Genomic DNA, 23865 nt, shown 5'->3' with positions numbered 1-23865 from the left:
TTAAATAAGATCTTTGGTTTACATGAAATGGATTTGTCAGAAATTTTTTGCAAGGTTTGGAGTTTTTTTTTTTTTAAATTTTTAGTGAGGCAATTGGGGTTAAGTGACTTGCCCAGGTCACACAGCTAGTAAGTGTTAAATGTCTGAGGTCGGATTTGAACTCAGGTACTCCTGACTCCAGGGCTGGTGCTCTATCCACTGTGCCACCTAGCTGCCCCAAGGTTTGGAGTTTTAAAATTAGGACTTAGTATCTGAGATTTGAGGTCAGTCTAAACATCTTGCACTCTCCTTCCTAAAATATACCCAGACTATGGTTGTTGGAATCAGATGGCTTAATATCTCTATGAGGCCTATTTAGGCCCAGTTTGTAGATGAAATTGAGAAAGTTATTAATTTTGGAAAGCAGGAGAGTCCTCTCCTGAATAATGAAATCAATTCTTTTTAAATGACTGAAAGCTACATATACATTTATGGATATAACCCACATGGAGGTGTTATATTTCTCCATAGTCACACAGTAAATAGCAGAATCATGTGAACCTTGGTCTTCCACTCTCTAAGGCTGGTCTTCTATTAACTCCAAACACTATCTATCTATCTATCATCTATCTATCTATCTATCTATCTATCTATCTATCTATCTATCTATCTATCTATCTATCCATAAGCATATACTTTAAATATTGTGTAATAAGATATTTTATTGCATGCTTATGGCATTTTGAACTTCATGGTTAGATGGTTACTTAGTCAAATCCAATCTCAAGAATTTATCAAAAAAGGGATCAGGGCCTTAATTATATAAAACAAACAAACAAACAAGATTGGAATACAAGAAACTTGGTTTTGATATTAATTCAGGGACTGCCTCAGTTTGGAGTTACATATATTCCTTGGAAATGATCTCTAAAACATGTGGTTAGTCATGAAAGGTGGGACAGATAAAATAAAAAAGAAGGAAGAATCCTCATTGAAGTTTATCTTTTTCTCAATCTGTCCTGGCCCCTAGAAGTAATAGAACTTGGAGGAAGAGTAGTAAAGTTTGGCTGGTGTATTGGTTGACCTATGACATTTCATTGACACTTCTTTAAGCAGACTCTGCTTTTGAATTTTTCTAAGTGATAGAATATTTATGTCTTAAATTCACCACACTAAGGGCAGCTAGGTAGCACAGTGGATAGAGCACTGGCCCTGGATTCAGGAGGACCTGAGTTCAAATCCAGCTTCAGACACTTGACACTTATAGTGTGACCCTGGGCAAGTCACTTAACCCCAATTGCCTCACAAAAAAAAAATCACACACTGCTGAGGGACACCTGGATTTCACAGGTTAAAAAAATATTCATCAACAGAAATGTGAAAGTAGTCAAAGAATATGAGTAGTTTTTAAGAATTGCAAATTATTATCATTTGAAACATGTTCCAAATTACTTATAGTAGTAAGAGAAATAACAATTAAAATAGTTGTGAGGTTCTACCTCACAACTATCAAATCAGAAATGATAATTTTAAGGAAAAATAGGAATAACAATAATTTCATGACATCTTGATGTACTATGTAGTTGATTTTAGAAAATCTCCAACTATATGGAAGGATATGGGAAAATAGATAGTCTTATCCACAGTTGTAATAACTACTTGCTTTCACAATTGTAAAAATATTTGGTCTTTTGCCCTTGTCTCTTGCCCCTGAACAGGGAATATTTTCTTATTCTAATAAGAGGGAGAAGTGAAGAAAGAGGCAGATCAGTCAAGGGTGAAATGGGCAGTATTCAGGTTCCAAGTGGCAGGATTTAAAATTTGTTCTTTTTCTAGTTTTTTTTTTGTTGTTGTTGTTGCTGCTGTATGCCCTGTTCATTGATCTGCCCTTTCTTTTTTTTTTTTAATGGATGTAAGCATTTAGAAATAAAAACATTTTTCCTCTAAATATTCTTTGGCAACATCCCACACATTTTGGTTTGTTGTTTCACTGTTATCAATATCTTTAGTGAAATTATGGATTGTTTCTATGACTTGACCCACTCATTCTTTAGGAGTAGATTATTTAGTTTCTATTTAATTTTAAATCTATGCTTCCAAGACCCTTTACTGAATACAATTGTTATTACATTATGGTCTGAAAAGGGCACACTTAATATTTCTGTTTTTCAGTATCTATTTGTAAGTTTTTTAAAGCCCTATTGCTGCTGGCTTTTTTCAACCATTTTCAAGTCATGTCCAACTCTGCATGACCTATTTGGGGTTTTGTTGGCAAAGATACTGATGTGGGTTGCTATTTCCTTCTCCAGCTCATTTTACAGATGTGAAAATTGAGGCATACAGGGTTAAGTGACTTGCCCAGGGTCACACAGCTAGTGTCTGAGGCCAGATTTGAACTCAGGAAGATGAGTCTTCATCTGAGAAAAAGGTATACTCCTTTCTATTCCCATATCATTTCCTCCTGAAGTCTATCATATCTAACCATCCTAAAATTCTATTAATCTACTAACTTCTTTCTTATTTATTATTAGAGTTATTTAGTTCTAAGCAGGGTAGTTTTACTCTCTATTTCCTCCTATAACATATTTAACTTTTCCTTTAAGAAGTTGAATATTATGCCATTTCATCCATATGGTTAGTATTGATATCACTTCATTGTCTGTGGTACCTTTTAGCAAATGTAATTTCCCTGCTTATCTCTTTAAATTAGATAAATTAGGTCGAGTTTTGATTTTGCTTTCTCTGAGATCATGCTTGTTATCCTGGTCTTTTTTACTTCAACTGAAGAATAATAGATTCTTCTCATCTCTGTATTTTAACTCCATGTCTTTCTGTTTCAAATGTGTTAGATGTAAACAACACATTGTTGGATTCTGGTTTCTGATCCATTCTGTTATCCACTTCCATTTTATAGGTTAGTCATTCCCATTTGTACTCCTGTGTTTTTGCCTCCATTCTATTTTCTTTTACTTATCCCCCCCCCTCTCTTTTACTCTATCCCTTATCAAAAGTCTGTTTTGTTTCTGACCACTACCTCCCTTAATCTACCCCCTCTCATCACTCCTTCATCCTTTCCCTCCCACAGAGAAATTTTTATATTCTCTAGTCTCTTTGCACCTGTTCAGATGATAGTGAGGTTCAAGCATTGCCCACAACTACTTTCTTCTCTTCAAATTTAAAAGCTCTTTCTTATGCATCTCTTTTATGTGAAATAATTTCCCCTATTTTTCCTGTCCCTTCATCCTTCTTTTATTGAAATTCTCTCTTAACCCACCATTTTTTGAATTATTCTAATATATTTGACTCACACTTATGACCTCTATGTAGAATATTTTAACTGCCCTAATAATGATAAAATTCTTGGTATCAATGTATCATCTCCCCATATAGGAATGTAAATAGTTTAACTTTACTGAGTACCTTATGCTTATTATTTCATGTTTACCTTTTTAATGCTAATCTGGAGTCTTATGTTTGAATGTAAAATTTTCTAATTCAACTCTAGCCTTTTCATTAGGAATGCTTGAAAGTCCTCTGTTTCATTAAATGCCTATTTTTTTTTGTCTTGAAGGATTTTGCTCAGTATTTTTTGAGTGGGTTGGTTGCTATCTTATCTTCTTTGCCTTCTGGAATGTCATATTCTTAACTCTCTCTTCCTTTACGGTGGTAGCTGCTAAATTTTGTATGATCCTGACTGTAGCTCCATGGTATTTGAATGATTTATTTGTAGCTACTCAGAGTATTTTCTTTTTGTCCTAGAAGCTCTGGAATTTGTCTAAAATATTCCTGTGAGTTTTTATTTGGGGATATTTTCCAGGATGTCATCAATGATTCTTTCATTTTCTATTTTGTTCTCTATTCTTAAGCTACCAGGTCAGTTTTCCATTATAATTTCTTGAAATATGATGTCTAAGCTCTTTTTTCATCATGGATTTCAGATAGTCCAATATAATTTCAGATAGGTCAAATAATGCTTTAAAAATTAGACTTGGGCAAGTGGAAACTAATGACTCCACGAGACATCAAGAAACATTTTTTTTTTGACTTTTAAAAAATTATTTATTGATGTCTCATGGAGTCATTACCTTTTACTTGCCTGATTCTAATTTTTAAGGAATTTCTTTCTTCAATGACATTTTCTACTTCTTTTACCACTTGGTCAATTTTGTCCCCCTTTTTTGTTCTGTATTTTTTGTGCTGCTTTTAAAAAGCTGTTAATTTTCTTCCACAATTTTCTTGCATTGCCCTCATTTCCCATTTTTCTCTACCACATTTTTTTTTTAAATTTTAAAAATACTTTTTGGGCTTTTTTTTATCCCTTTCTTTAGCTCTTATAGTAATTATTGTTTGGCTTGTGACCAAACTGCATTTTGTTTCAAAGCTTTGCCTATAGGTGTTTTCATATCAATGTCTTTTGAATTTTGTGTGTTGAGCTTTCCTGTTTTGCTATTGTTGTTTATTCATTTGTCTAGCCTATTTTTTGCCATTGAACTTTATTTTAGAGTTGAGTTCTACCTCATTTTTTTTTTTTTGGTGAGGCAACTGGGGTTAAGTGACTTGCCCAGGGTCACACAACTAGTAAGTGTCAAGTGTCTGAGGCCAGATTTGAACTCAGGTCCTCCTGAATCCAGGGCTGGTGCTCTATCCACTGTGCCACCTAGCTGCCTCCCCCACCCCATTTTTTGTGGGGGAAACATTTACCTAAGTTTCAGGCTTTTCCCCCCTACTGTTTTCACAACTGGTTCTTGGAGGTCTGTGAGTTTTTGTTGCTTCCAGTTTGGTATGATCCATGTGGAGGTTGATCACTGCTCTTCTGGTCTGTACTTTGGTTCTTATCCAGGTAGGGGTGTTGTTCCCTTGCAATGGCAAGACCTCCTTTCTATCTTGGAAGAGTGACCAGTATCTGAGTAATAGGCAATGGAGTTGCCAAATGGTACCCATTGTGCATCTAGTGTTAGCACAAGAATCACCTGTAATTTTTCTTTCTTTTTTATTTATTTAGAATTTTATTTTTCCTAAATTACACATAAAACAAATTTTATTATTGACTTTTGAAAATTTGTGTTCCAAATTCTCTTCCTCCTGACCTTCCCACCCCCCCCCTTAAGAACTTAAGCAATTCAATATAAGTTATACATGTGTAGTCATGCAAAGCAATTCCACATTAGTCAGGTTGTGGAAGAAAACAGACAAAAAGAACTTTAGAAAAGGAACTAACAAAAAATCATGCTTCAATCTGTATTCAGATACCATCAGTTATTTCTCTGTAGATGGACTGCATTTTTCATAAGTCCTTCAGAGTTGTCTTGGATCATTGTATTGATGAAAATAACTAAGTCATTCACAGCAGATCATCTTACAATATTGCTGTTATTTTGTATACAGAATATTTCACTTTGCATCAGCTCATGAAAGTCTTTCCAAGTTTTTCTGATAGCATTCTGCTCATCATTTCTTATAGCACAATAGTGTTCCATCATAATCTCATCCCATAATTTGTTCAGCCATTCCCCAATTGATGGGCTTCTCCCCAATTTTGAATTCAACTTTTAAAAAAATCTCTTTTTGTATACCTACCTAGTAGTAGTATTACTAGGTCTTATAGCCCTTTGGCTATACAGAATGTTTGAATCAGTTTACAACTTTACCAAGAGTGTATTAATGTCTCATTTTCACCATATGCCCTACAACATTTGTCATTTCCCTTTGCTATCCTATTATCCAATCCAATGGGTATAAGGTAGTACTCAGAATTCTTTTGAGTGAGTTAGAACATTTTTTCCATATAGCTACAAGTAGGTTTGATTATTTCATCTGAAAATCTCATGTCTTTTGATCATCTATCAACTGGGGAATGGCTCTCATTTTAACAAATTTGACTCAGTTCTCTATGTGTTTGAGAAGTAAGGCCTACCAAACAAACTTGCTTCAAATTTTTTTCACAATTACTATTTCTAACTGTGTTTCCTTCACACCTGTGCCCTCTATCTACATATACTCCATTCTACTGCCCTAATATGAGAAAGTTCTTACAAGTATCATCTTGCCATGTAGGAATGTAAGCAGTTTATTGTTTTAATATGCCTCATGATTTCTTTTTCCTGTTGACATTTTTATGCTTCTCTAGGGTCTTGTATTTGAAAGTTAAATTTTCTATTCAGCTCAGGTCTTTTCATAATGAAGGCCTGAAAGTCCTCTCTTTAACTGAATTCCCATTTTTTCCCCTGAAGGATTTTACACAGTTTTGCTGGGTAGGTGATTCTTTCTTGTAATCTTAGTTCCTTCACCCTCTGGAATATCATATTCCAAGCCCTCTGGTACTTTAAGGTAAAAGCTGCTAAGTCTTGTGTTATCGTGACTGTGGCTCCACAATACTTGAATTGTTTCTTTCTGTCTGCTTGCAATATTTTCTCCTTGACTAGGGATCTCTGGAATTTGGCTATAATATTCCTGGAGGTTTTCATTTTGGGATCTCTTTCAGGAGGTGATTGGTGGATTCTTTCAATTTCTATTTTACCTTTGGTTTCTAGAATATCAGGGCAATTTTCCCTGATAATTTCTTGGAAGATGCTGTCTAACCTCTGATTTTGGTCATGGTTTTCAGGTAGTCCAGTGATTTTCAAATGATCTGTCCTGGAACTATTTTCCTGTTCAGCTGTTTTTCCAAGGAGATATTTCATGTTGACCTTTATTTTTTAACTCATTTGGATTTGCTTTATTTTGTCTTGGTTTCTCATAAAGTCCCTAGCTTCCATTTGTTCAATCCTATTTCTTAGACAATTATTTTCTTCTGAGAGCTTTTGTATCTCCTTTACCATTCGACTTTTCAAGCTGTTGACTTTTTTTCTTGTGACTTTCCTATATTGCTCTAATTTCTCTTTCCATTTTTTCCTCTACCTCTATTACTTTATTTTCAAAGTCCTTTTTGAGCACTTCTATTGCCTGAGACCAATACATATTTTTCTTGGAAGCTTTGGATGTAGGAGCTTTGACTTTATTATCTTCTTTTGAGGCTATATTTTGATCTTTCTTGTCACCATATAAAATTTATAGGATCAGGATTCTTTTCTGTTTGCTCATTTTCCAGCCCAATTCTTTTTTCTTTCTTTTCTTTTTTTGTGGGGCAATAAGGGTTAAGTGACTTGCCCAGGGTCACACAGATAGTAAGTGTCAAGTGTCTGAAGCCAGATTTGAACTCAAGTCATTCTGAATCCAGGGCTGGTGCTTTATCCATTGCACCACCTAGATGCCCAATATAAGCTTTTTTTTTTGGGGGGGGAGGCAATGAGGGTTAAGTGACTTGCCCAAGGTCACACAGCTAGTAAGTGTCAAGTGTCTGAGTCTGGATTTGAACTCAGGTCCTCCTGAATCCAGGGCCAGTGCTTTATCCACTGCACCACCTAGCTGTCCCCTTCCAACCTATTTCTTGACTTTTAACTCCTTTTTAAAGTGGGGCACTACTTCCAGGGTGGAGGGCATACTGTCCCAAGTTGCAGGGAGTTTGAGCAGCTGTTCTTTGAGATACTTCTAGGAATTTCTAAGTCCCTAGTTCCTCCAAAGTGGTATAATTCAAGGAGAGGCATTTTAACCACTCCTCTGTTCTGTGCTCTGCTCTGGAAGCAACCATAGGCCTGCTTTGCTGTCCTCCAAACCAGTACAGAATCCTGATGCACTGTGGCTTCAAGCTCTGGTATGCCTGTGCCCATCTCCAACCTGGGCCACCTCCCAAGACTGTGACCCAGACCTGAGTGGGGGCAAAATATTAGAGTCCTACCTCAGCACCAGCAAAGAGACCCCTATCTCCCTCTAGCCAACCACTTGACCTCCTTTCTGTCCATGGGCTGAGTTCCAGAAGCAGCTGCTGCCACAGCTGATTCAGAAGCTTCTGAGGCCTGGTTCACTGGTGCGGCCTACACTGGGTTATGTCTCTGCTACTGTGACCTGCACAGGGCTGTGTTTCACTCTCTGCCCTGGTACAATAGATCTTTCCTGCTGACCTTCCAGTCGTTGGCTGGAAAATTATTTCATCCTGTCTTTTTGTGGATTCTGCTGCTCCAGGATTTGTTTTATGGCATTATTTGAAGGTATTTGGAGGGGTCTTGGGGAGAGCTCAGGAAATTCACTGCCTCTTCTCTGCTATCTTGGCTCCATCCTCCCTGTTATTATTTTCTCACCAGTTTTCCAATATCCTTATATTCTGGCACTTGGAACTTCCAATACTGTTGTTGCTTCTGTTGCCATCACCTCCAAGACTCATATCTGGTGTCATCACCATGCTGTGCTCCTGACCAGTCCTTATCCCAATGTCATAGACTTCTCCTTATGACCTTCTAAGTTGTCTTGGCCTGGAAAAATGTCTCACCTAGATATTTTGCTGGCTTTACTCCAGAATTCAATTTAACATGTTATTTTAAAGTTATTTGGATGGGAATGTTGAAGAGTTTGGCTTTTTTTCTCCTTCCTGCCATTTTGGTTCTGCCTCTGGAATTTTTAAAAAGGAATAGAAAATCTCCACCTCTGCCCTGACCCCCCTTTTGAGGAGAGTATGTAGTTTCCTTTCTTCTGCTTATCTACTTTTTCTGTATGGTTAAAAAGGTTACCATTTTTAAAAATTTTCTCCTTGACTGTAGGAATTACTGTACCAATCTTGCTAGTTTTCTGTTTTTCTGTTTTTTTCTTTGCTTTTCTACTCTTCTGAACAGTTTTTTGAAGGAATGTAGCTCCCTTTTTCCTGACCCTTGTCATGTCTTCATATACCCTATCTCTTCAAAATCATTACTTCAGTGTAGGAAAAGAGAGTCTTTCCATTTCAGGTCCTTTAGAAATATACTGTTGCGTATTCCACTTGTGATTACTCTTGTCACTGGAGGTTGTCCATCTTTGGCTTTTAATAAAAAGCTAGCAATCTCACTCTTCAAACACTCAAGCCTTGGAGCATGGAAAATAAGATTATTTATAGATTTATTTTTCCTTCAAGTTCTATCAAAGATGTTTTGTTGCAACTATCCATCTATTCCTTAATCTTCTATTAGAAAACCCCGGAATGCTTATATCCTTTGAGTTTCTCCATTTAATCTCCTTTTTGAGTATTGAGTTTTGATGAAAGCAACTTTCTCTGTGCTGACTCTCCAATACTAAATTTAGAATCACCAGGTTCTAGAATGTGAATTCCCTTGTCCCTCTTCTCCCACCCTTTTCTTGGCAGTGATTTCACCTTCAATAGTCTTTGACAGGCTTTTATTTGCCTAACTACTTGCCACCTGATCAACTAGCAAAGATTTTCAATTACATTTCAAATTTGTATTCATGTAATATTTAGAGATTTCAAATATAGAAATATAATGTGACTAGGAAAATGGAAATTAGACTTGTCATATATCTGAGTCTGGGTAGAAATAATAATAAGGAAGGTGAACAGTTTCTTTCCTCAAATTATCTTTTCATTCTATAGGTTAATCAGTATCTGAACAATTTCTAGAAACACATGAGTCTGGCCTGGTATGGACCACAGTATGAGGATTGAAATAGAGTCATAAAATTTTATAGTCAATAAGCACCTTAGAGAACATATAGTTCAACACTTTCATTTTTTAGATAAAGAAATTGTAAAGAAGTAATTGTTATTTGAGGTTTTTATGCCTCCAGGAGCACTGGCCTGGGGCTCTGCAAACCGGTGCTCCACCCACTGGTTGTAGCCATTGCCAGGGCTCTGGCACCTCTCGTCATCACCACTCGCCGATGCCTACATGGGCCTGGCAAAATTATAATGATTGGAAGCCTTGTGAGGGCAGTCATGTGACTGTAAGAGCAGCCATCCCATTGGCTGGGACTGTGTGGGGTTTTTCTGGGTTGGGGGAGGAGAACTGGGCATTCTAGGTGGAAGCTGGAGAGCAACAGGTGTTCTGCTACGAATTTTCAGCTGATTCCTGGGCGGTGGTATTTTTCAGGTATTATAATTTCCCTTTCCCCATTTTAATTTCCTTTCCCTTGATCCTACTGATCCTGTTTGTGTTTTTTTTTTAAAGTCAGTTCTTGTTAAAATAAATCTTGTTCTGTTTTGAGGGGGGGCTGCCGGTTTCCTTCCTTGCCCCAATATTGCGGCTTAGTACTCCCCAATTAAAAATTGGTCCCCACAAAACCATCAAAGTGCAGAGAAATATGGTGAGTCATTTAAAGTCACGCAACTAGATAGTGATGGAGCTCACATTAGAACCCAGTTTTTTTCGACTTCTACCCAACACAGTGCTCTCTTCTATTTCAGTGTGAGGAGATATCTCTTGATGGCTGGTAGTCATTCTGAGTCTAAAGAACTTAAGTCAATTCTGTGGAAAAACTGAACAACTTTTCAGTGGATTCTAATCTTTATTTTGATCAAGGAGTCTTCCCTTGGAAAATGTGTCTCTTCTGGGAAATCTTGTAATTCACCTAATATCTTGAGGGTTTTTTCAGACCAAGATTATCTTAGAGGTAACCTAGATTTTGCTAGTCTACAGAATAATGAAATCCCACAGTACACGAGGACCTTAGAGATCATTTAGTCCAAGTTATACCTGAACTAGGATTCTATTGACAGTATCTATAAGAGATCAAACAACAACCGATTGAGAATCTTCAGTGAAGATTTTATGACAGTCCATTCTACTTTTGGACAACTCTAATAGTTCAAAAGGTTTTCCTAACATCTGGCCATGATCTGTCTCTTTACAACTTCTGCTATTGTTCCTAGATTTTTCTCTCTGAAATAGTGCAGAATTTATCTTGTGCATAATGGCCCTTCAAATATTAGTAGATAGCTAACATGACCTTGTTCTTTCTCTTCTTTTCTCGAGGTTAAACAGCCCCATTTCCTTCAGTAGAACTTTAATTTTTAATTAAAAATTTTTTTTTTCAGGGTACTGGGGTTTAAGTGACTTGCCGAGGGTCACACAGCTAGTAAGTGTCAAGTGTCTGAGGCCGGATTTGAACTTAGGTCCTCCCAAATCCAGGGTCAGTGCTTTATCCATTGTGCTACCTAACTGCCCCCACCCCCAATAGAATTTTCAATCACAATATTTCCCACCCCATGACTATCCTACATAGCATATATATATAGGCTATATGCATATCAATTTATCAACATAGTTATAGTTTCTAAAATGTTGCATCTAGCACTAAATATAATGCTCCAGTTATGTACTAACCAGGGCAATCAACCTGGTAGGACTATCACCTTCCTCTTCCTGGATACTATTCTGCTAATGCACCCTACATTTGAAGTAGCTTACTTTAGCTGCCATGTCACACACTATGGACTCAGAATGAGCTTGCATTCCACCAAAACCCCCATAATGTTTTCACAGTAACTGTTGCTTAGCCATGCTTTCCCTACAATGTGATTAGTTTTTTTTTTTTAATACAGTGTTCAACTTTATGTTTACCATTATTCAGTTTTATCTAATTATGTTTAGTATATTCTTTCTAGGCTTTTGAGATCTTGGCTATCATCCCTCATATTAGCTACCTCTCTCTCATATGTGTTTCCAGCAAATTTGATAAGGAGGCCATTATTTTTTTAACCATTTCATTGTAAAAATATTGAGCAATATGGGAACAAGAATATTTCTCCAGATATACTAATGATTACTTTGGTTCTGTCATTCAACCAGTTACAAATCTACTTAACTGTACTAATGAGTCATTTTGATGCTGTCTTGGACCAGCTTTGGGAGATAATGGCTACTCACATCACTGTCATGGTCTTACTTGTATCATAATGTATATGCTATTACAATTGATTTCTTGTTTATAATACTGCATTGTAAAAAAAGTTATAGTCACAAAATAATAGAATCTTATTGTCCACCTAGTTCATCTCCCTAACCTTATAGATGAGGAAACCAAGGCTTAGAGAGATAAAGTTACTTTTCCAAACTTCCACAGAAGAAGATAGAAGTATTGAAACTAAAATGCAGGTCTTTTGATTTCAAATACAATGCCCTTTGCATTATATCATGCTTCTACATGCTTTATCTCACTGTTCTTCATAAAAGTTCCAGTGAGTTAGGTGGGACATTTAACAGATGAAAACAGTTCATAAAAAAGTTAAATGGCTCTGTGAAAAGTTCCTGACAAGCCCATTTTCTTCTAGACCTACCTCAAGAATGTTGGAGAATAGTGCCAAATGAATCCAAGGAATAACAGACTGGAGATTTAAGGCAAGAGGAAAACTAATGGGGGTAATTACTTCTTGCTCTCCACTACCCCAAAAGACATACAAATGCACAAAATATTCCACATTTGAGTCCATAGTCAGGAAGTCTATCCATCCTTCTCTAGCAATATCTAAAACTGTGGAAAGTAAAAAAATGGAAAACAAGATAGATGATTCAGCGCATACATCCATAGCTTTTCTATTTAGAGACTAGGTCCAGGACCATGGAAGTGATTGAGGCCCAAACTAGATTTCTAGGACCATGGTAGGGAGTAGGAAGACTTTGATCCCTGCTCAACTTCCCAGATTATGACTAAAGGAGGAATAACGGCAAAGGCATTAGTATCCTAGGATTAGCAGCAGCATTTAGTACAGTAGTTTCTACCATGGTACTCCAGATATAGACTTCTGGGAGTAACATAATAAAGAAACTAAACCCAGGCAGACTTACTGGTTATTGTATTCTAGGCAGATGACTAAAATGTGGCATGGATGTTTACAAATATCACAGGCTATTAACTGAAAGATTGAAGTGACAAAAATTTCATAATTATATAGCCAAATCAAACAAACAACCAAACAACCAATGAGGTAGTTGTAGACTTTGTGAACCATGCCTAATAGAAGGTATAAAGACATAAGTGAAAAGAAGAAAACTAGTACAATGAAGAAATACTTTGGTTTAAGAAAATATCCAGATAAAATTACAGAAGAAAATAACTTTGTACTACCAGAACTCCAGAAAAAAATAATAGATTGGTCACATGACTCCAAAAGTGATTGGAAGAAGTGAAAAAAATAGTTGGACAGAGATAAAAAAATGAAATCAGAACTCTTGTAAGGAAAATACACAACTTTTAATAGAAAGTAGAAAACCTTACTCAAGTAGTGAATCCACTTAAAAAAAAGTAGAATGAAGTACACAGAACTCAAAAGCCCCATGACATAACAAGAAATATTTGAACAAGATCAAAATACTGAAGATTCATAACATATGATATATCTACTATCCAAAACTATTGACCTAGAAAGAAGGAGGAGAGATAATTTAAGAAACACTGGCATCCTTAAAAATAATCATGGCAATTACAATTTAGAATATGTCAGTAAAGTGTCTTTAATTTATATAGTTTTATAAGCTATGATTTGGAGGAACATTTATCATTTGTCATGTAGAGAAGTGTGTCTCTTTGGGGCAAGTGGGTTTCTGAATATAACCTATTCTCCATAGGTACTTAGAGTATATAGAAAACACATAGTCATCTATGTTCACAGCTACATTGTGAATTGGCCTTGGGCACAGTTTGTTGTCTTTCAGAGAAAGGAACTTAGAAATATTTTAATCTGCTACTCAGTCATTAGCCTCAGAGATCCAAGACAGTTTGATTTCTCATTATCTTTTGGTTATCCTTGTACAAGAACTATTATAAAGCAATGGAAAAATAATGGTTATACATGACTGGCCATTTATACTCAAAATGGAAGATTATTTTAAAATCATGATGCTCATATCATGAACTTGCCCCTATGCTATGATAAAAAGAAAACCTCGATATCATTTTTCAAGCAATCATAGATGAAGATCACCTAGAACCATTGAAACCAGATGGCAAAATTAAAGTAGACAGAATGACCAGGGTACCACCTGAAAGAAATGTCAAATTTCACAAACCCATAAATGATTGCCAAAATCCTGTCAAATAAAAAAATAATGTGAGCAGTAAGGAGGAAAAAAAAGATTATGAAGAAGCTACAATTGAAATAATACAAGATTATGCAGCAAACATTTGAAAGTAAAGGAAAACTTGGAAAAGAATAAATTAGTAGCTAAAGAAATGAGTCCTACAGTTAAAGAAGTTAAGTCCTGAATAGAAATTTTTTAAAAATTAGATAGTCTAGACCTCTAATGGTTACTAAATAGAAATCATAAGAAGTATATTTATGCATGGGATATGTATTCAAGTACACCCCAGGGCAAATACTACTAGCTCTTTCCTCAAGGGACACAACTTCTTCTGTATGCATAGTTATATCTTGAGGGGAAATGGAATACCAGTAGTACTGCTTATCCCAGGTTGTGCCAGTATATGTGTAGCCCCTAGGTCTACTCTCTGTGCATTTCTCTCTTAAAGTGTCTGCATATTTATCAGATTTTCTAGCACCTTTAAATAAAATGGCCATATGGTATAGTATAAATAATTCATAAAGACAGAAAAAGTGTTCTTTATAGACTATGGCACAATTAAATTATACTCACTAAGGGGAAATTGAAGAAAGGATTCAGAATTAAATGGGCAATAAACAAAGTCCCAAAGAATGAGTGTGTTAAATATCAAGTCACTGAAACAATAAATAACTTTATTAAAGGAAAGGGTAAAAATTAGACAACCAATCAATAAATAAATATTTATTAAATGCCTACTATGTGCCGTGCATTGTGCTAAGTGCTGGAGATACAAAAACAGGCAAAAGATAGCCTTTGCCCACAAGGAGCTTACAATTTAACAGGGCAGACAATGTGAACACAAATACATACAAAGCAAACTTTATATAGGATAAATAGGAAAGAACTAACAGAAGGAAGACACTAGCGTTAATAAACATTGGAGAAAGCTTCTTGTAGAAGGTGGACTTTTAGTTGGAACTTAAAGGAATCCAGGGAGGTTAATAATTAAAGTAGAGGAGGGACAGTGTAATAGCTTTGAGGGACAGTCAAAGCAAATGCCAGGAGCTGAGAGATGTAGTATCTTGTTTGTGGGACATCTAGGAGGCCAATGTTACTGGATGGAAAAGCACATGTTGGGAAGTAAGGTATAAGACAATTGGAAAGATAGGAGGGGGCTAGGTTATGAAGAACTTTAAATGTCAAATAGCATTTTATATTTGTTCCTGGAGAGCACAGGGAACCATCCTAATTTATTAAACAAAGGGGAATAACATTACTGGACTTGCATTTTATGAAAATCGCTTTGCTGGTTGAATGGAGATTGGATTAGAGACCCACCAACAAGCTATTACAACAACCCAGGTATCAGATAATGAGGACTTAGACTAGACTAGTGTTAGTGTCATAGGAGAGAAGGAGGTGCATTGAAGAGATGTTGCAGACATAAAAGTAATAGGCCTTGGCAAAAGATTGGATACAGAGGGTAAAAAATAGTGAGGATTCCAGGATAACTCCTAGGTTGTGAACCTGAGGGATTGCACAGATGGATTTGGCCTATAAAATAGTAGGAAAGGTGATACCAGGGAGGGAGGGTTTAGGGGTAAAGAGAATTCAATTTTGGACATATTGAATTTAAGATGTTTATTAGACATCCAAGTCAAGATGTCTAAAAGGCAGCTAGAGATTCAAGATTGGAAGTAAGTAGAGTTTGGGGCAGGATAGGTGGATTAGATAGTTATAAACATAGAAATATTAATTAAATCCAAGGGAGATGATAAGATATAAGGTGCAATTTGTGAGATAACAACATTTTTGATTTTCAACCAGAGCGTATTTTATGGGAAAAGTCATATCTTTACTTTCATCAACAAAAGAAAGAAAGAAAAATAAATTGACCATATATTAAAAACAAAACTCCTGCGTAACTAATAGAGTAAAACTCCCAAGTGTCTACATAAGGAATACGAAAACTCCAAAAAGAGACAAACAAAATACAAAATAAAACAAAAAAATTATTAAATTGATACATAAAACCAAAAGATGATTTTTGATAAGGCTAATGAAATAAAATACTAGAAAATTCGATTAAGAAACTGAATTATCAAAACCAAAAATGAAAAAGGGAAATTCACCATAGATATAAAATTAAATTATAATAAATCATTATATGCCAAGCAATTGAAAATGGAAATAAAATGTATGAGTATTAATATAAACAATACTCAGAGTAACAGAACAAAAAACAGAGGATTAAGATAATTCACTTTGGGGGGGGCTGGGCAATGAGGGTTAAGTGACTTGCCCAGGGTCATAAAGCTAGTAAGTGTCAAGTGTCTGAAGCCGGATTTGAACTCAGGTCCTCCTGAATCCAGGGCTGGTGCTTTCTCCACTGCGCCACCTAGCTGCCTGATAATTCACTTTTAAAAACGTAAATTGAACAAGCCAGAAGTGAACTCCCAAAGCAAAAAGAAAACTAAAGCCAGATGGCCTTATAAGTGAATAGTATTTTTATAGACCATTTAATCTACACATCATACAAGTTGCTTGCAAAATGTAAAGATAGAAGAAACCTGTATTTTCGATATTTTGATCTTGTCATGTAATAAACGATGATGATGATGATGACTAGCATTTATATAGCACTTACTATGTGCTAGGCATTGTGCTAAGTGTTTAACAAATATGATAACATTTAATTCTCACAATAATCCTGGGGGTTTGATGCTATTATTAGCCCCATTTTACAGATGTAGAAACATATAGGCAGAGGTTGAGTAAATTGCCTAGGATTACACAGCTAGTAAATGTCTGAATCTGAATTTGACCATAGGTCTTCCTGATTCCAGGTCCAGTATTCGCAAAGTTATATATCTAAATACTTTTAAAGAAAAAAAATCAATGAATTGACCATGTATCTAAACCAAAAAACCCTCAAGATAACTAACAAATTAAAAATATGGAAAGATGAAGCATGGAAAAAAAACAATAGGCTACTATCATTACTTACAAGCAGCTGTTGTATAGTGGATACAAAATCTAGGAAGACCAGAGTTCCAGTCCCACTTTTGACATATTGACTGTGTGACCCTAGGCAAGTCACTTAATGTCTAAATAATCTAGGCAACTTTCTGAATATACATTTCAGAGAAGGTGCTCTCCTATGATTTTATATGGATTTTCCCTAGATCACTGTAATCATAGATACAGTATCTATTCCCCCTCTCATTAATGAATTTTGATTAAGAAATTGAATAAAATAAAATATTATCATAAAGGCTACAACAATACACACTTGTTAATGCATTATTTGTGGTTTTTTGAATGGGTCCAACTGTTTTTGAAAATAGTATAATGTTATGCTAAATCTATCATTACCCTTTAACTTGGTAATGCCAATACTAGGCATACACTCCAAAGAGTTCAATGAAACATGGAAAAGTTCTATGTATACAAATTTCACACACAGATATACATTCACACATATATACATGGGGCAGCTAGGTGGCACAGTGGATAGAGCACTGGCCCTGAAGTTGGGAGGACCTAAGTTCAAATCTCACCTCAGACACTAAACTATGTGGTCCTGGGCAAGAGACTTAACCCCAATTGCCTTAAACGTCTAGGCCCATCTCCAGTCATCCTGATGTATATCTTGCCACTGGACCCAGATGGCTCTGGAGGAGAGAGTGAGGTTGGTGACCTTGCACAGCCTCCCCTCCCTTAAATCCAATTCATTGCAAGTCATGATATCACTTGGATGTCATGGTCCTTTTCCGTACTTATTTTCTTTTCTGTCACTCTTTTCTAAAGCTTTTGGAGTCTGACTTCTGACCTCATCACTTCTGAAACCAACGTCTGTAAAGATACCAATGAGCTTTTAATTTTCAAATCTGATACTCCTACCCTTCTTGCTACATATGTTGTTTTAGTTGTTGGTCCTTCATTTTTGAAGAGGACCATGACATCTGGAGGTGATGTCACGACTTGCAGTGAACTGGATTTAAGTGAGGTGGGAGTGTGCAAAGTCCTCAGTCTCACTCTCTCCTCCTCTGGGAACCAGTGGCAATATACACATCAGGACAACTGGAAATGGCCCAGGATGTTTAAGGCTATTGGGGATAAGTGACTTGCTCAGGGTCACACAGCTAGTAAGTGTCTGAGGTGAGATTTGAACTCAGGTCTTCCTTACTTCAGGGTCCGTACTCTATCCATGGCACTACCTAGCTGCCCTGTCATGGTCCTTTTCAAGAATGAAGGACAAACAACAACAACAACAACACACACACATACATATTTACACACATTTGTAAAATGTATGTATAGCAACATACATCTGTAAAACAAAATGGGTCCCCATCCATTAGAGAATGAATAAATTGTGGCATATGAATGTAGTGAAAAATCATGACAAAAGAAATGATGAATATGAATAAAAAACTTGCTAAGACTTGTTCAGTGGATGCAGAATAAAGTAAGCAGGACTAGGAGAATTTCTTTAGTGACCATTATTATGTAAACGAAAACAATACTGATAAGATTTCAGAATTCTAGTCTTTGTAGTGCCCAAAAGGTGGTTCCCCCTCCTTGGAAGGCTTGAAATAGTGGATGGATGACAACTTGTCAGAAATATTGTAATGGGGATTCATTCCATGTATAGATTAGTCTAGAAGCCTGCTCAGTTTTCTTTCAACTTTCAAATTTTGAGCACGATTCTGTGAATTCAGAACAATCGATGATAAGTCACATCTTCTATTGAATGGCAAAGAGGTGGTAAGATAGTAGGTATTGAATGAGGAATACATAGACATGGCCCATGTTTTGATTTATTTGTTTTGACTAGAACTTTTTCATATGTAAAGATTCTATGGGGAGAAGAATAAAATCATTAGGAAGTGACTGATTTTAAAGGAGAAAAATATTAATAAAACATTTAAAAAAGAATGTTCAAGTGTATATGGCTGGTAAGAAGAAGAATTGAAATTAGAATATTCATCTTTTGGCTACTAGCCCAGGGCTCTTCCCTATACCTTTTCTTTTACATTGCATCCTTTGTAATGGTCTCATTCACTCCTATAAAAGATTTCTTTGGACTTCTTGTTTGTAGAAGAAAACTGTCACATACAACCAGGTTGCAAAAATCCTAGTAAAATCATTGAAAGCAATAAAGCTGACATATTTTCTTATAAATATCTCATACCTGAATATTTTGCTATTTGCTTTTATCTATCTATCTATCTATCTATCTATCTATCTATCTATCTATCTATCTATCTATCCATTTATCTATCTATCTATCTATCTATCTATCTATCTATCTATCTATCTATCTATCTATCTAAATTAATCTTTCCAAGAAACAGTTTAAAAAATGATAAATGCCTCATAAGGTTTTTTTTTTTTTTGTGAGGCATTTGGGGTTAAGTGACTTGCCCAGGGTCACACAGCTAGTAAGTATTAAGTGTCTGAGGGCAGATTTGAACTCAGGTCCTCCTGACTCCATGGCAGGTGCTCTATCCACTGCGCCACCTAGCCGCCCCCCCCATAGGTTTTTAAATCATCCTTGAAGACCAAAAATAACAGCTTAAAAGGTGTCAGGTTTTCATCTAATCTTGGGTGACACTCTAATTTACATTCAAAAAGTTTATGGATTCTATTCAGGTTTTCTTTGAAAGCCTGTATGCCCAATAGATGAATCATTTGACCAATCAGTGCATCTGTGAAATGGGAATATTTACAAATGTTTAATGTAAAATATTTGAGAACTTTTTAATATAAGAGCCCAGCAAAGATTTGAATAAGTTCATAAAATACCTTTAACATAATACTATTTTTCACATAGAAACAATGGAATGTATTCTTTCTTGAGAGTAGGCTCACTTATACCTGAAACATCCAGTTTCTAAACTTATCTTTTAGAGAAATATTGCATCTCTCTGCAAAAGACAATAGTTCTAATTTGTTTGATCAAATACATGTAATTTGTTCCATTCACTACAGGGAATTATTAGCCTAAAGGCATATGTGTAAAATCACTGTAAGAAAATGACTGCCTTATTAAGTTTTGACAAACTAATAAGAATAATTAAAAAAGGAAGAAAAGCAGTTGTCTTCTGCAGCATAAAAGAGGATTAATCATAAAATGAGGAGTTAATGAAATGGGGCAATTGACAAGTTCTCCTTTCTTTAAAAAAATAAATGCCATCTCTTTTTAACTTTTTTGGGAGCACATGGCTAATACAGACATTTGTTTTTCACGACTGTACATATTTCTTAAGGATTTTGTCTCTTTTATTTTATCAATGGGTGAGGGAGGGTATGAGAGAGAAATGAAAGCTGGTAGGAGTTAGCCATGCCATCTATCCATTTAAAGTCACTATGAACATCTGTCCTTACCTGCACAGGCAGTCCTGGGTAACCTTTCAATTTCATTTAGTTCAGTTCAACATTTATTAACCACTACAATGTTTGAGGTATTGAGAATATAAACACAAAAATGAAAACAGTCTCTACCCTCAAGGAGCTTGCATTTTACTGCGGCCTTTTGCTTCACTACTATGAGGAAACCCTGGTTTTAGATGGGAGGCAGAGTTCCTAGCTTTTCATGGTAGAATTCCACATTAGCTTTCAAAGAGGATTCTTTTGGCACAAAATGTAATACCAGGAAGTACAGTGTCTAGAAAGACAGTGATCATACTCATTCCCACCCCACTCTGTGATGGTCACACCACATCTACATCACTGTATTCAGGGTTTTGTTTTTTTTTTTTTGGCAGGGCAATGAGGGTTAAATAACTTGCCCAGGGTCACACAGCTAGTAAGAGTCCTGTCTGAGACAGGATTTGAACTCAGGTCCTCCTGAATCCAGGGCTGGTGCTCTATCCACTGTGCCACCTAGCTGCCCCTGTATTCAGTTTTAAAAATCATATTGTAGAAGGTGTTTGATTGATAAACTGGAGTATTCCCAGAGGAGGGTAACCAGGAAGGTGAAGAGACTTGAAATCTTGTTACTGGTTTAAGAAATGGGGAATGCATTAGCCCAGTTATGAGAAGACTTAGAAAAGACATGCTAGCTACCCCGAGGGCCTTTTTTGTGTGTAGGGAGGCCTGTCTCCTATTTCCTATCTGTAGAATGCAGGTATAAGAGGGTAGAACTAGGATCAATGGGTGACCATTACAGGGACATGAAGTTTAGCTCAAAAATAAGCTAGAACTTTCTAACAATTAGACATGAGAAAAAGGGGTGAGGTCTCTGCTGTCAGAGAGGGTTTCGAATGGAGGCCTGTTTGCTGGGAATGTTGAAGAAATTCATGCTTCAGGTAGGGATTGTACTAGATGACAGCTAAGATTTCATCCAACTTGAGGATTCTATGATCCTAAGTATGATGCCAAATTGGCACCATTCCTGCTCAGTAACAATCTTAAGTTTTACAAGGAGGGGACAAGCAATGGGTGAAGCTGCCATTGGGGCAATGGATGGTAGTGGCATAATTTTTTATTCATTAATAACATATATGTGGAAGGATAATATCAAGGGAGAAATTATATTAGCAAAAGCATTTAGTGGGAAAGCAATAATAACTTCTTTATAGTGGCACTCAGTTCTTTCTATCATCAGAGTACCTAATAATATTATCTAATTAATCAACCTCAAATTTGTGCTGAGATTACTGCATCACCTGACATGTAATGATAAGTGATTACAAATTAAGGTGACATTTTAAACACAGATAAGAGAAATAGTTTAAAACAATTCTAGATCAGGTATAGAGAGAAAATCAACCTAAAGTGCTTCTAAATAGGTAGACATTCATGGACTTGTAATGGAGATTGCTGCTCTAATTGAATTTAGATTGTGTTGATGCATCTTTTTGTTGATGAATTTCACTTAGATGGTATACTTCAAATTAAAGTTTTAAAATTTCCAGAAAGTTTGAAGTCATGGATTTATTTTTGGTGTTAAGGGGGAATGCCTAACTTTTGGAAAAAAATATTGTTTATCTCCACTTCACTTCAATGCCTCATTGTGGTGTGACATTGATCCTGGGTTCTTGGAGGTTATGACAGTGAGGCTCAAGCTTCAGCATACCTTGCCAAGCATGAAAGGTCTTGAGTACGGGCCTTGTGAGGGAATCTGAGCCTGTCATATGAAGACCAGCCTAGACCCAGAGAAGTTCATCACCAGAAGTTTAAATGTCAAATGATAATTATTCATTTTTGGCTATTGCAACTCCAGTACTGTGCTAAGATGTTAACCTGCATCTCTAAAGATGACACTTATAGGGATGACATTGCAGACCTTTTGAAGTATGTTGTTTACTTGTCTAAAGTCAGTTTTTAGATAAAGAAGTTATCTATGATCCCTCCTTCCAGTCCTTTTCCCTAAACATGCCTAATTCCTTCTGCTGATCCTCATATGACAAAGGCTTAAGTCCCATTTCCCGAACTCAACAAACTACTGTAGAAAAGATCTGACCAAGGTGGAGTACTGACAGATTCCCTCACCTTCATATTCCTTAAAGCTATGCCTCTTTTAATGGAACCCATATTGCTTTATCATTTTTGGCTGCCACATCACCCCATTGACTCATTTTGAGCTTTCAGTACACTAAACCCCCTAGATGTTTATCAGTTAAACTATTGCTTAATTATGTCTCCCTTATCCTGTACTTCTGACATTGATATTTTGAACTCAAATACACTTTGGGCCAAAGGTCATGAAGTCACAAAGGGTTTTCAATATTTAATAACTCCTTTATTTTTTGTTTTTAATTTATAATACCATAGACTATACATTATATATTATATATGAAACAAAGAAAAATAATTTTCAAAAAGTTATTAAGACATCAGACCCCTTTGTGACTTTTGTCCCACTCTATATAAACCCTTATATTTTTCCCTATTGAAATCTATCTTCTTATGTTCTGCTCATTGTTCTAGCTTGATCAGATATTTCTAGGTCCTGACGTTGTCAAACAGTGTGTTACCTATGCCTGCTAGTTTTTTTTTTTAGTGAGGCAATTGGGGTTAAATGACTTTCCCAGCGTCACATAGCTAGTTAGTGTTAAGTGTCTGAGGCCAGATTTGAACTCAGGTACTCCTGACTCCAGGGCCGGTGGTCTATCCACTGTGCCACCTAGCTGCCCCTAGTTTTTTTAAGATCTGCAAAATCGATAAGGATGCCATCTATTCCTTTAGACAATATTAAAATAAGTGATAAAAATGTTAAAGTGCATGGGGTCAACCACAGATCTTTGGAGGACCCCACTGGAAACCTCTTATCTAGCTGACAGTGGACCATTGAAAACTACTTTTTGAGTCTGGCCATTCAATCCGTTCTAAATCCATTTTACTGTTTTATCATCTAGTCCCTATTTCCCTCTTTTCCAAAATAATAGTGTAAGATAATTTACCAAATGGATTGTTAAATTTAAGAAAATGACAATATAGTAAACGTCAAAAAAAATAAAGCTATATTGGTATGCCCTGTCTTTGATGAAACCATGCTGGTTCTTTGTAATTGCTTCTTCCTATGATACATATTCACTACCTTATCTTTTTAGTGATCTGTTGCCAGGAATTAAAGACAAGTTTGATGCTCTGTAATTTGGAGACTTATGTCTCTTCCCTTTGGTGAAAATTGAAATAACTTTTGTACTTTTCCATTTTCCAAGTACCTTTATTATTTTCCACAATCTTTCAAATATAATTGACTATGCCTTAACAGTTATATGTTCCAGTTTTTTCCAGGACCCAAGGATGGCATTTCATTTGGGCCAGAGGAATCTAAATTCATCAATAGCAATTAATTTTACTTTTACTAATATCATACTAACTCTGATAGCCATTCCCCCTGTCATTTTCAGTTTAAAATTCATTCTCCTTAGAATAGAAAACAGAAGCCAAATAATAATTAAATATCTCTGTCTTCTCTCTGTTGTCAGCTGTCATTGTCATATACCTCCAGATGAGCTTCTCTACTTGCTTCTTCTTTCTCACATTATAGGTAAAAGACACATTTGCAGACTGT

Source organism: Dromiciops gliroides, chromosome 1, assembly GCF_019393635.1.
Source record: "Dromiciops gliroides isolate mDroGli1 chromosome 1, mDroGli1.pri, whole genome shotgun sequence".
Lineage (NCBI taxonomy): Eukaryota > Metazoa > Chordata > Mammalia > Microbiotheria > Microbiotheriidae > Dromiciops > Dromiciops gliroides.
The sequence above is the reverse complement of the archived record's forward strand: the minus strand, read 5'-3'. Positions refer to the sequence as shown.